Source organism: Scyliorhinus canicula, chromosome 4, assembly GCF_902713615.1.
Source record: "Scyliorhinus canicula chromosome 4, sScyCan1.1, whole genome shotgun sequence".
Classification (NCBI taxonomy): domain Eukaryota; kingdom Metazoa; phylum Chordata; class Chondrichthyes; order Carcharhiniformes; family Scyliorhinidae; genus Scyliorhinus; species Scyliorhinus canicula.
The window spans coordinates 139,752,112-139,765,456 of NC_052149.1; the positions used below are offsets into that span (position 1 = coordinate 139,752,112).

A 13,345-nucleotide genomic window follows, 5' to 3' on the forward strand; every position below is an offset into this window, starting at 1 on the left:
ACTAATGACAGTGGATTAAGTAGCGAACACCTTAATGAGGTACCAACAGCCTGCGTAGCCAGAGGATTTAATGAAAAAGATTTTAAAGAAACACTATTGTTAGCTCTAGGTGCTCCAGTTTCCTCCCACAGTCCAAAGATGTGCAGGTTAGGTGGATTGGCCATGACAAATTGCCCCTTAGTGCCCAGGGCATGTTTATGTTAGGTTATGGGGATAAGGTGGGGTCGAAGGGGGAGTGGGCATCGGTAGATTGCTCATTCAAAGGGTCAGTGGTGACTCGATGGGCCAAATGGCCTCCTGCAGTGTAGGGATTCTATGATTCTATGACTAATTCTCCTGACATAAAGAGCTAGTCACAAGAATGATGGGCAGTATATTTCCATATAAACTGAGATACTCTTCATGATTCTGGCTCAACTGCTCACTGCCTCAACCAACTGAGCTGGAGGAGTTGGAGCAAGTACTTGCAATTTTGGGAAATAATTTATTTCCACCAGATTAACTCCATTACCCTTGAGCCTCAGGCAATGATAAAGCGACGTTGCTCAGCAATGAGTCAGCATGTTTGTCAGCAGCTTCATATCCAATACAATGTGTAATCATTTTACATAGTGCAAGGAGATTTTTAAATGAGAATGGAGCTTTAGGATTTCGTACTGTACTTTGACTTGAAATATTTATCATGCCCATTTTTTTCAGAGTCAGCTTCAAACTGAAAAAAAGCTTTTACCAGCAGGAACTGAGCTCAGCATCCACTTGACAAGCTTAACATCCCAGTATCCATTCTGGTATTACTTTTTGCATTCTTTCCTTCAATAATTGGCTAGAAGAAGGCAAAAAATGACTGGGAATATAAAAGGTGTTTTATTTTATCCCTGAAAGTAAATAGTATGTCACTTTCCCCAACTTGGTAGCACAATCATTAGCACTGTTGCTTCACAGCGCCTTGGCTGGGCTCGATTCCCGCTTGAGTCACTGCCAGTGCAGAGTCTGCACGTTCTCCCCATGTCTGCGTGAGTTTCCTCCGGGTGCTCCTGCTTACTCCCACAAGTCCTGAAAGATGTGCTGTTAGGTGAATTGGATATTCTGAATTCTCCCTGTGTACCCGAACAGGCATAGAGTGTGGCGACTAGGGGATTTTCACAGTAACTTCATTGCAGTGTTAATGTAAGCCTACTTGTATCAGTAATAAAGATTATTATTATATCTTCGAGACTGCAAGTTGTAGAAAGTGTAGGCTCACTTTCTTCTTCTCCAGTGGCTGTCTGTAACTTTTCACAATTCTATAATGTCCACACAATCAATTAAGGTGCTTTCTATTCAATAAGTTTTTGACCTTGGTATGCTGTGAGGAAAGGTGGGGAGGGGTTAGTGCAGACTACAATACTGTGCTTCCAGTAGTGTTGGCAGGGGAGGTGTGAGTAAGGTTGTGTAGGGAAACCTGTGACATTCACTCCTAGGAACAAAGTGTAAAATTCCTGGGAAGAAATGTTGCTTGACTGTTATACGTTATACACAATGTGAGTGTATCCTTAGCAGAAGGATCTGAAGAGGAAAAATGTTGATTACGAATTCTTGAATACCGTAGTAGTGATACTTATGTGACTGAAAGAAAGGATGCTTATTTGGTAATGTTTGGTTGTGTTGGTGTTAGTTGGTTTATTACAGTAAAAGTCTTAAGACTTGAAATCTTATTGTGCAGTTTGCCTAAGTTGGCCATTGGGAATTCAAATTTCTTGTTTAAAGTTATCGGTCTGAAGGGATGTAGGTTATGTTCATCTTCGATTAGGATAAATGATTGGCGCAACATTGTCGGCCGAAGGGCCTGTACTGTGCTCTACTGTTCCATATTCTATATTCTACGGGGATCAAAACAGTATGCAGTTATCCCAAATGATATTCTCATTCAGTTCATGCCTCACCCTAAGGTATACCTGGTTCTGTTCCAGGCCCATTCTTCTGCACTGATCATTGAAACATGGTTGGGGTCCTTGCTTGATGGTAATGGAAGAGTGAATGATGTGCTAGGCCATGAGGCTCCAGATTGTGATCGCTTCTGTCATTGATTGTCTGCTATTTAAAATTAATTCATTGGATGTGGTGTTGCTAGCTAGGCCAACAATTATAGCCATAATTGCCTCATGGGTATCTAGTTTGGAGGTCCCAATGTCTCTCCTTTACTTGGGGGCAGTGTGACATTATACAATTGAGGAGCTCTTCACAACAGAGAGAAGAGATTGCCTTCAGAGGAACTCTGAGATGGTCACTTCCAACAGTGCTGCTGTGGTAGGTTGCTGTAGGTGAGGCCGAGTAGATTCACTTCATCATGTCAGTTCCCCCATTACCAATTGGGTAGCTATGTTGTTCAGTCAACCAGCTTAATCTGTTACTACTGAGGCACTTGCTGATGGAGACTATGGGGGCGATTCCCCCAAATGGAGCCCAAGTGTTTGCGCCATCGCATTTCACAACGGCGCAAAATGGGCACGGGGCTGACCGATTCTGGCCCCCACAGGGGGTCAGCATGGCGCTGGAGTGGTTCACGCCGCTCTAGCCTCCTTTCACAGCGCCAAATGGGTGCCGCACCAACCTGCGCATGCACAGTTGGGCCGCGCCAACCTGCGCATGCGCGAGGGCTTCTTCGGCGCGCTGGCCCCGACTCAACATGGCGTCGGTGTTCAGGGGCCGGCCGTGCAGGAAAGCAGGCCCGGGGTGGGGGGGGGGGGCGCCGATTGGTGGGCCCCGATCGCGGGCCAGACCCCATCGGAGGCACCCCCCAGGCCCCCCCCCCCGGACCGTTCGCACAGTGTTCCCACCGGCAGCGACCAGGGGTGAACGGCGTCGGCGGGACTCTGTCGTATCCACGCGGCCACTTGGCCCATCTGGGCCGGAGAATCAGCAGTCCCGCCGATACCAGCAGATCGTGGCCGGCGCCCGCCAACCGTGCCGGCGCAAATGGCACTGATTCTCCGCACCTCGGAGAATCGCGCGCCGGCGTTGTGGTGCGGTTGCGGCAATTTTCCGGCCCGGCGCGGGGCTCGGAGAATCGCCCCCTATTTCCCTCAGATATTTTGCTCTGTGATGTTCAACATAGCGGAGAACAGTCGGAGGTGATCAAAAAAGGTTTGTAATGACCTTGTTTGACCGTAAGCCATGACATTTCATGGGGTCTAGAGTCAATGTTGAACACTTCCAAGACCACTACCAACTAACACTGTTCCCCCAACTTTGGAGCAGCTGTCCCACTTATGAGGCAGAACGTTTTCAGGGAGGATGATGGAGAAGTTATGGCTCGTAGACATGACTCTGTGAGAATGACTCTTGTTTGACCAGTGTGTAGGAAAACTCTTCCAATGTCTACTGCTATTCATGAATAGGACTGGGCTGAAGATGCCTGAATCTTATCCTGACAATAGACCTGGGTTAATTCTGAAGGTCTGTCTGATTGTCTTCTTACCTAACATGGCGGCTTGCAGGCTTGTATTAGAGAGCATTCAGAGTTAACCATTTGGTTCGGGCCCTCGACAAGCATAGAGGCCTATCTGTGTTGGAGTGGCAAGCCCCCTTCCTTGAACTGTGGTATTTTCCAACATGTGTAGTTAATTTCTCCAGTGCCACCCACGATTGAAGTCAATTTCGCAACCACAGTGAGATTTGCATTGTAGCCCGAGGAACACTTGTCCAATTACCAGCAAGCCACCGTATCTTAGATAATTATATTAAAAAGAAATTCAAATGTAGGGAAATAACACAAGAGGAGGTAGAAAATTGATTGGGAATGATGGATTTTGGTGTGACTTGATACCCTTGTAGCGTACTACCTGCCAGTGAACTGAAGCCAATATTTACACTAGATTAGTCCTTTTGTCCTCTGATGTCTTGAGCTACCAGTAACTTTATCAGTCTTTGTAGAAGTACATGGCTTTGTTGATGCTGTGTAATAAACTGAAAGCAGTAGATCACATTGTTACACTTAACGTGGCACTGAGTAAGTCTGACACAGGATATGACAACTTGAGAGTTTTAATGCCTTGGGAATCATTCAACAACAGAACACATGACTTCTTCTAAAGCTGACAGTGGCTTTGTTTAATTATATTAATATTCCCTTCTCAGTTGGCACTGTGGACTATCTGTTTGTCAAATTGGGGCAGCCCATGTATCACTCCCAAGTGGTTTATGTAAAATAAGAGCAGCCCAGCCTCTGGCAATATTTTTACGCTCTGTGATCAACTGGCCAGAAGGTGACACTGGAAGGTTGATCGTTAACATGCCACAGTTTTCAATACCTGTGACCACTTTACCGTTGGCCAAATTGTTGCATTGTTCATTAAAGAAGATATTGATACAATATTGAGAAAATATATTAGCACAGACAATGTGGAATCTGTCTGGGTCATGTTAAGAGACACCAAGGGGCAAAATACATTGGTGGGGTGGTATACAGACCACCAAACTGTAGTCGTGATGTTGGAAATCGCATTACACAGGAAATCAGAGATGTAAGTAATAAAGGAACATCTGTGATTTTGGGTAATTTATCTGCATGTAGATTGGGTGAGTAAAATTAGTGACAGTACAAAAGAGGAAGAATTTATGGAGTGTACAGGGGATAGTTTTCTGGACCAATATGTCGAGGAACCAACAAAAGAACAGACCATCTTGGACTGGGTATTGAATAACGATAAAGGATTAATTGGCAATCTAGTTGTGATAGAACCCTTGGGGATGAGTGACCATAATATGGTAGAATTCTTTATCAAGGTGGATAGTAAGGTAGTTGATTTCGAGACCAGGGTCCTGAATCTCGATAAAGGTAACTATGATGGCATGAGGCACGAGTTGTCTGTGATGGACTGGGAAACATTATTGAAAGGAAGGACAGTGGACAGGCAATGGCAGGCATTCAAGGAACAAACAGGTGAGCAGCAAAAGTTGTTCATTCCTTTTTGACAAAAGAGTGGAAAGGGAACTGTGGACAAACTCATGGCTTACAAGGGAATAAAAGACCCTATTAGATTCAGAGAAAAATCATACAAATTGGCAAGAAAAAGCAATAGACCTAAGGATTGGGAGCAGCTTAAAATTCAGCAAAGGTAGACCAGAGGATTGATTAAGATGGAGATAATAGAGTATGAAAGTAAACTAGCGGAAAGCATAAAAACTGCCTGTAAAAGCTTTTATAGATATATAAAGAGAAAAAGATCAACAAAACCGAATATATGCCCCTTGCAGTCAGAAACGGGGGAATTCATAACAGGGAACAAAGAAATGGCCGGGGATCTAAATGCCTACTTTGCTTCTGCCTTCTCAAAGAAAGACAGGAATAATGTATTAGACGTTCTGAGAAGTACAAGTTTTAGTGAGGAAATCAATATTGATAGAGAAATGGTTTTGGGGAAATTGATGGGATTAAAAGCTGATAAATCTCCAGGGCTTGATAATCTTCATCCAAGAGTACTTAAGGAAGTGGCCATTTTCCAAAATTCTTTGGACTCTGGAATGGTTCCTACAGATTGGAGGGTAGCTAATGTAGGCCTGCTATTTAAAAAGGGAGGTAGCGAGAAAAGAGGGAACTATAGACCAGTGAGCCTAACGTCGGTAGTGGGGAAGTTGTTAGATTCCATTATCAAAGATTCCACAGCACAGCATTTGGAAAGCAGTGGTATAATAAAACAAAGTCAGCATGGATTTACGAAAGGGATAACGTACTTGACAAATCTATTGGAATTCTTTGAGGATGTAACTGGTAGAGTTGACCTGGGAGAACCAGTGGATGTGGTTTATTTAGACTTTCAGAAGGCCTTCGACAAGTTCTCATATAGCAGATAATGAAATAAAGTTGAAGTGCATGGAATTGCCGGTCGTGTCTTGAGATGGATACAAAGCTGGCTAACAGACAGAAAGCAAAGAGTTGGAAAAAATGGATCTTTTTCTGAATGGCAGGCAGTGAGGACTAGTGGGATCAGTGTTTGGACCCCAACTGTTCACATTATTAATGATTTGGATGAGGGAACTAAGTGTATATCTCCGTATTTGCAGATAATACAAAGCTGTATCGAGGGTGAGCTGAGACGAGGGTAGAGAGATGCTTCAGCGTGATTTGGGCAGATTGAGTGAGTGGGCATATGTATGGCAGGTGCAGTATAATATGGATAAATGTGAGGTTATCCACTGCGGTAGCAAAAGTAGGAAAACAGATTATTATTTGAATGGGTGTAAATTTATGGACGTGGTATGTTGGCCTTTATAGCGAGAGGATTTGAGTGTAGGAATAGGGATGTTTTAATGCAATTGTACAGGGCATTGGGAAGGCCACACCTAGAATATTGTGTGCAGTTTTAGTGTTCTTATCTGAGGAAGAATGGGCGGAATTCCTCCCCCCCCCCCCCCCCCCCCACGCCGGGTGGGAGATTCACCAGGGCACTGCGCGAGTCCCACCATGCCACCCCGAAACCCGCACGCGATTCTCCCCCCCCCCCAAAAGCAGCATGGTGAGAATCATGGCTGGCCGCCATTTGCAAAAGGCGAGCGCCGATTCCCCGGCCCGGATGAGCCAAGCGTCCGCCCCAACACGACAGGTTCCCGCCGGCGCCGTCCACATCTGCTCGCTGCCGGCGGGAACTGCGCGGAACGCTGGGGGGCAGCCGATGGGGGTGGGTTCCTGCATCGACGGGGACCTCCGATGGGGTCTGGCCCGCGATCGGGGCCCATCGATCAGCAGGCCGACCTCTCTAAAGGAGGACCTCCTTTCCTCTGCCGCCCCGCAAGATCCATCTGCCATCTTCTTGCGGGGAGGACGGCAACCGCGCATTCGCGGGTGACTTCATTTATGTGACGCCGGCTGTGTCATTTACGCGGTGCCGCTTTTTATGCGGCACCAAGGCACAGCGCGCGTAAAATATGCAACACCGCTCCTAGCCCACGTGGGCGGGAGAATAGGGGGCTGGGAGCAGGCTCCGACGCCGGAGTGAAACACCTTGGTTTTCACTCCGGCGTCGGAACTTTGTCTCCATTTCGGAGAATCGCGCCCAATGTTCTTGCTATGGAGGGAATGCAGCAAATGTTTACCAGGCTAATTCCTGGGACTGACATATGAGGAGAGCCTAAATCAGTTAGGATTATATTCATTGGAGTTCAGAAGAGTGGGATGGGATCTCATTGAAACTTATAAAATTCTAACAGGATTAGACAGGGTAGATTCAGAACAAATGTTCCCTGTGATGGGGGAGTCCAGAACTCGGGGTCATAGTTTGAGGATAAGGGGTAAACCTTTTAGGACTGAGGTGAGGAACTTCACCCAGAGAGTGGTGAATCTGTGCAATTCACTACCACAGAAAGTAGTCGAGGCCAAAACGTTGTGTGATTTCAAGAAGGAATTAGATATATCTTTTGGGGCTAAAGGGATCAATGGATATTGGGGAAAGGCGGGATCACGGTATTGCATTTGATGATCAGCCATGATCATAATGAATGGCAGAGCAGGCTTGAAGGGCCGAATGTCGTCCTCCTGCTTCTATTTTCTATGTATGTTTCTATGTATTTTTCTCGATTATGGAATTTATCTGGAATGCCATCGCCTGAAATAGTGGTGGATGCAAGTTCAGTATTAAGTTTCATAAAAAGAATTGTGGAGAGAATTGCAGCCTGCTGGGGAAATAGGAGAATGTGACTCAACTGGATTGCTCTGACAAAGAAATAGCACAGCCACGGTGGGCTGAATGGTCATCTGCTATTCTGTATCGTTCTGTCATTCTATTCTATCATCTATATACCCTACTAACCATAATGTGAAACAAACCAATTTTTTCCTGATGATTCAGTGGATCAGGCATTGAGCCACTCGCACCAGGGAATTTTTGGGACTTTTTTGCCTGATTTAAACTGAGTTGGCTGATCTCAGCTCAGGCAGTAATTGGCTGACCTTGCTGCCAGACCTACTGGATTTTTCCAGCATTTTCTGTTTTATTTGAGTAATTGGCTGCAGTTTTTTTGGTGCCTCAGGGCCCATGGCCAAGGAAGAGGGCAAAAAAAATCAGCCAAGTTGATTTCTGTCTCTTACATATTTGTTTCTAGTTTAAGGGTGAACACCTTTCTCTGTTATGATCTCCTCAGGCTCTGTACCAACTTTGGCCAAGAGAACATTGTTTAACATACGCACACACATGCAAACACATAGGCGCAGACGCAGGCACGCACACACACACAGGGCACACATAAACACATACGCAGCTGGACACACGCACATATACTCCTGGAATTTAACTAGCTAGAATAGGATGTGGGTTGTAGGAGGAAGTGTCAGTTCCCCACATTGGGTAAAACTGGACTGTGTGATCTTGGGGCAGAAGAGATCCAGTAAATAAGGATAAAACTTACTGAGGGGCTGATTTTGCACAGGGCTGAATAGCTGGCTTTTAAAGCAGACCAAGGCAGGCCAGCAGCGTGAGTTCAATTCCCGTACCAGCCTCCCTGAACAGGCGCCGAAAAGTGGCTTCTCTGGGCATTCACAGTAACTTCACTTGAAGCCTGCCTGTGACCATAAGCGATTTTCATTTCATTTCATTTTCAGGCTTCCTTAGCCACAAGGGACAATAATGCTTGGGGCCTTTCGTCAGCAGGGCTCCCACTCTTTCCCCACGGCACCTTTCCCCCTCCATCCCTTTTCCACTAGCCAGGCTCCAATTACATGTACAGTTCGAGACTTCTCCTGCTCCCCTCTTGGTCTCCCACACTGCCATCCCCAGTTGCAGTCCCAAGCCCCATTAACTGCGAGAGACAATTCATGGCTACTACACTGGGCAGGAAGCTACATTAATAAGGTCAGAGCCTCTATATTCCTGGCCATGCAGAGTTTTTCAGCTGAACCCTCCTGGCCTCCCCCAACATGTCAGGGCCCAAAGGTGAGACAATAGCTTCAAAACATAAGAGAGTAATTGGGAGAAACTGGCATTGAGGTCTGAAGGTGTTGGCTAAATGTTCAGAGTTTATTCAGGAGAAAGTTGTTCAGTGCAGCTTTATTGTAACAAGGTCGGAGACTAACGTTAGAAAGGTCAGATCAGGCAGGCAAGTCACAGGGAGGTTTGAATCACATATACAGTTAGGATCAAGGTGTTTGTCAAAGCAGTCACCCAATTAAAGTCGAGCTATCGTGAGGCAAGGAATGTAGTGTATTGGAGAAAGGAGATTTCTGATAGAAAGAGTGTTTCGAGTTCAGAAGAACAATTCTGCGAGAAGATCAAATGAAAATTCACAACGGTTGCCTGAGAATAATAATAATAACCTTTTTTGTCACAAGTATGAAGTTACTGTGAAAAGCCCCTAGTAAGCCTGAAGTGGGGAAGCAACAGCACTTGAATGATCTAAACAGGAACCAGCAATAGGGAGAATATTGTATCATAGGATCAGGGTTATTTAGCCCCTCAAATCTGTTCCAAACATTACACCTAAGCATGACACAAAAGAGCCGATATTACTGCGGATGCCCCACTGACAATGTAAAAAGTTACATTTTGCATACCATTCACCAGTTCTCTAGCAGACTGGGAATCTATACCCTCTATTCAATGTTTACCCTGTTGTTTTCAACCATAACTAAGGCAAATTCGTTCTAAGTATGGTAGCAAGTGGGAAATGCCAGGAGTCTCTGACAGCCGACCTGACAAGGCTGTCACCAATATCTAAAGTTTATTGGTCAACTTAACAAGGCTCCACGGGTTTCACACGGCAAATGAATGCCCCGCCGGCTGATTTGCCGGGCCCGCGCTTGGCAGCTTCCCGTTAACGACAGGGAGTAGCACTTAAACCGATTCCACAGAGCAAACCCCACACAGTACGCAGCCGTGCCACCGCGTAGACCAGCTCCCAGATTCGGAGATACTGACCTGGTCAGATTGTTGGACGCGATGGAGTCCAGATAGGATACCCAGTTCCCCCGAGGGGCTCAGAGGGTCAGCCATAGGGCAGCCGATGCTAGCTGGGAGGCAGTGGCAGCAGCCGTCAGTGTGGAGATTCTGACCAGGAGGACCGCCACCCAGTACCACACGGAGATTAACAACCTCCACCAGGCCAAACGGCTGAGTTGGCACTAGGCCCTGGCACCGGTCCCGCCTGTCACCTCCCCTGACTACCATGCGCCTGGCACCGCCCAGCATCATACTGTGCCCCAGCCCACCCATGCCCAGCAGTGTGGCCCACACCTGCCCTTATGCCCACCCCTCCCCCAACAATGTATGAAGCGTGCGGCTCACAATGCCACCTCCGTGTTCCTGCAGGAGAAGCTGGCCCACAACTGGTCCTTCCGAGGTGGTGCCCCCCCCCCCCCCCCCCCCCCCATGAGAACACCTTGGAGGAGAGCTCTGAGGATGCCACCATCATCGCATCACGGCTGTCATCCCCACCCTCCACCAGCTCAGAGACACACACCTCGGTGGGCGATAGTAGTGGATAGGCTTCTCGGGCACTTTCTGGTGACCACGCAGTTACAGGAACGACCAGAGGAGTCAGCAGACGTGTCCCAGATGCAGGTGGACATTGGCAAGGCACTGCAGAGCATGGCCCGCTCACAGAGGGGTATCGTTGAGGGCATTGACACCATGGTGCAGACACTAGCAGGGCTGGCAGAGCCAAATAACACAAGGGCAACCAGAGCTTAATCCAGCTACTCCATCCGAGGGGATCCCCAGGACCCTACGGGCACTAGAGGGAGGAGGGAGGGCTGGATGCCAACCCAGAGCCCTCCTACGGAGCCACCAGCTCCCTGACTCGGAGTGTCTCAGAGTCAGTGTCTGGACCATGGTGGCACGGCAGGGCATGATGTCAGACTTGGCCATGTCCCATATGAAGCGGCCAAGGAGGAGAGCCTCCCTCGCTCTCCAGGCATGCCGAACCCTTGCCGCTGCCGCCTGCCCTCCATCCTCTGGCTGTCCTGTGGGTCCTCCCCGAGCTCGTTCTCCAGCCCGACATGGTCCGGTGCCTCCCCGACCTCCTCCTCGGAAGTTGTCGCATATTCCTCTTCCACCCTGCTGCCGTGCCAGGTTGAGGAGGGCACTGCAGACCATGACAAATTAGGCAACCATCCGGGGTGTACTGCGGTGCACCACCAGAGCGGTCGAGACATCGGAACCACATTTTGAGGATTCCGATGCATCGCTCAATGACAGCCTGGATGGCCACATGGGCCTCGGATCTCTGCCTCAGTCTCCAGCCTCCACACTGGCGTCATCAGGCAAGGTCCTCAGTCCTTAAACCCTCAGAGACAACCAGTCATCCTGGGATGTCCTTCGAAGACGCTGGGGATCTCCGACTGCCCCAGGATGTGGCTGTCGGGCACACTCCCAGGGAAGTGTGCACACACATGCATGATCTTCATGTGATGGTCACACACAAGTTGTCTGTTCAGGGAGTGGAACCCATTGATGAAGGGTGCTCACTCAGACCCTGGTGCATGCAAGGCGACGTGCGCCATCTATTACCCCCTGGACATGGGGCATCCTGGCGATGGCAGAGAATCCTGCTGCTTGAGCATCCTGTTGGGCTTGGTCCAGGTCAATGTTTAAAGAGTTAGCTGCCCAGGCAAACAGGGCATCTATGACTTTGTGGATGCATTTGTGGGCTGTGTTTGGGGTATGTCACACAAGTCCCTGCTCGAGCCCTGCAGTGGTCCTGAGGCGTAAAAGTTCAGCGGTGACCTTGATGGCCACCGGAAGCGGGCATCCTCCTCCACATGGTGCCAAATGCTCAAGGACATGGCACAGGTGTCACACCATGCCCTTGTTGAGACAGCCTCCTGCGACGTATGCTGTCCGTCATCCGTTTGAAAGGCCAGCGATGCCTGTACATCTTGGCCATCGCCGGCCTCCCTCTCCGGGTCCCTCCCTTGCCTGATGGGTGGCCAAGAACTCAGGATGTGTGGCGGAGCCCTGCACAGCGGCCTCCTTCTCGAGCCTCTGTCGATACTCCTGCAGCTGCCTTCTCAGGCGTCTGGCCGCCTGGCCTGCCAGCAGCCGTGAGGGCAGCTTTTGCTGGGTCCAAGGTATCATCCATCTCTTGTCCAATATCTGTAATGATGTGGAGATGCCGGCGTTGGACTGGGGTGAGCACAGTAAGAAGCCTTACAACACCAGGTTAAAGTCCAACAGGTTTGTTTCAAACACGAGCTTTCGGAGCACTGCTCCTTCCAATATTCCAATATTCACCTGAGGAAGGAGCAGTGCTCCGAAAGCTCGTGTTTGAAACAAACCTGTTGGACTTTGACCTGGTGTTGTAAGACTTCTTACAATATCTGTAAGGAATTGATGAGGGTGAAAGATAGTCAATCCACTGAGGCTCCCAGTCTGTATCCTCCGGACACCCTCAGATACCCTGCTATCCCTCAGGGTGCCATCGAACACACCCTGCACTCGCACCCCTGGCTGCAGCGGGATCCCCTGGGCACCGGACCCCAGACCCTGCACTCCAGACACCCGCTGGTGACTTAATCTGGAACGGGCGCTAGTTCCCACCGTGGTCCACACACCCACCCTCTGTTTGCAGGGATGTCCACAGTGCTGAGGCCCAGTTCATTGGTATTTGGACATTGGCTTCTGTCTCTATGGTGTTGAAGCCTTCGGTGTTCAGGCAAGGTGTCCAGGCCTCACGGTCTGGTTGGGATGCAAGGTGGTAACTCTCTCCTGCAACATGGCATATCTACCCACGGGAGTCCACTTGGGAGCTGTGAAGTGCTCACATTACGAGGATTGCCAATTCACTGTTAGCAATCGCCTTCAGCTGTACGCCCGGAGGCCGCCACGGTTAGTGGGGGTTATGGGTGGTCAGTGGGACAGATAGGCAGTAGTCAGAGTTGGCGCCGTTATGGGTACAGACGATTTAGGGGGTGGCATGGCAGACCCAGGGGTGCTGGGGCACCCCTCAACCCCCCAGCCCAGACTCCCACCGATCACAGTCCACCCCCCCTCCCCCACCGACCGAAGCTGTCCCCTCTTGGGGGTCTCCTCCCCGAGCACTGGGCCAGCAACCCCAAAGTTCCTGGGCTCATTGTGCGCGATCAAAGATGGCTACTCACCTCCTCGGATCACCGTAGCAGCCATTCCGCAAGCTTCACATTTTTAGAAAGTTGTACTAATCAGTGTCCGTGTGACCGCTTGCTGGGGAGGCAGTTCGATCGCAGGAGGCTGTTAGATAATGGGCCTTTGCAATAATGGTCTGGGGATCCACATCTCCCCAACAGGAGTGAGTCGGTTAAATCGCAAAACCATCGCGGCCAGGCGCAGTTTATAATTTTGGCCTCTCCTGTGATCCGATGGCTCGAGGGCAACGCAGCCAGTAGAATGCGTCCAATATGTTA

General features: G+C 49.0%; 1 protein-coding gene across 3 annotated transcripts in view; it reads left to right on the forward strand.

Moving 5' to 3' along the window:
* The window catches only part of LOC119965044 (serine/threonine-protein phosphatase 2A 55 kDa regulatory subunit B beta isoform), a 756,912-nt gene that overhangs the window by 302,258 nt on the left and 441,309 nt on the right, over positions 1-13,345 (forward strand). The window lies entirely within an intron of this gene.